Source organism: Cyprinodon variegatus, unplaced genomic scaffold, assembly GCF_000732505.1.
Source record: "Cyprinodon variegatus isolate N-32 unplaced genomic scaffold, C_variegatus-1.0 Scaffold1873, whole genome shotgun sequence".
In the NCBI taxonomy this organism is placed as follows: domain Eukaryota; kingdom Metazoa; phylum Chordata; class Actinopteri; order Cyprinodontiformes; family Cyprinodontidae; genus Cyprinodon; species Cyprinodon variegatus.
Window position 1 is genome coordinate 36,892 of NW_015152326.1, and position 1,248 is coordinate 38,139.

Genomic DNA, 1,248 nt, shown 5'->3' on the forward strand with positions numbered 1-1,248 from the left:
AAAGAACTTTCAGAAGTTTGAATTCTGAATATGAGCAGATTTTCCCTTTAACTGGATCTTATTTTGATGTGAGCAAAGCAGCGACTTAGAAAATATTGTAAAAGCTATCAATCTGACAGTTTTGACTTAGGAATCATAAACACCAGCTGCATGTTGTTCTTACCTGTTCTTTCTTCAGGTGCATTTACAGTTTTAGTTTCAAACCTTTGCAGTAAACGCTCTGCTCTCTAAACACTGAGCTTCCTATGGAAGTCAGTAAATCAACTGTGACTTGTAGTAACTTAAGAAATAAGAAGCTGTATCATCTTGGCACACAATGTTAGACCCAGGATCTAACAAATGAAAAATAGAAACTCTCCTCTGACTCAAAAGCTGAATCCAACAGTTTGTTTTCCTGCATTTCAATCTGGAAAATTCACACGGAAAGAAAAGACAATTAAAGGAATTTTATTGATGCGACTTTAGTCTTTGGCGCTCAGACCTCAGCAGCAAACATTAGAGCTGAATTTGTTTGAAATGCATAAACAGGAGTAAAGAAAAGTGATGTTTCCCCCCCAGGCCTGAAACTGGTGGTGGAGTGGAGATAGATGAAGTTGGTCAGTCTGTAGACTGCTGGTTAGAGAGACGGTCTGCTGAGCTAGATGCAGAGATCCAGTGGACTGTGTGAGCTGATACTAGAGCTTCACTCAGGGACCTGGAAGATGGAAGTCCAGCTTGGATAACACAGGATGAGAGAACCTGTCTATGATGATGAGCAAGCATAAAGCAACAGTGGAGAGGAAAAACCTCTGGCAGAACCAGGTTCAACATGGCGGTCTTCTGTTGAGATGAGACAGGGAACGCAGTGAGAGTCCAGGGGGAATGACGCTCTGATGAAGCTTTAGCTACGATGGTGGAGGAGGGGATGGAGGGGGGTTCAAACAGGCTCCATGATGAGCAAGCATGAAGCGACAGTGGAGAGGAAAAAATCCCCGTTGGGAAGGAACCTCTGGCAGAACCAGGCTAAACATGGCGGTGTTCTGTCAGATGAGCATACCCGGTCAGACCAGCATAGCCATAGTTTATCCCTTTAGTTATGTATGAAAAATAGACTTTAAGCAACTTCAATGGGAATGTATCCCTTTATTCATGTACAAAATACTCATTTAATGACTTCCTGTTTGGTTGTTTTTTTAAGCGTATTGTGATCCGAGTTTAAATGTTTTTATTTTTTTACATGACTAAAGGGAAACACGGCCGTCAAGGTGG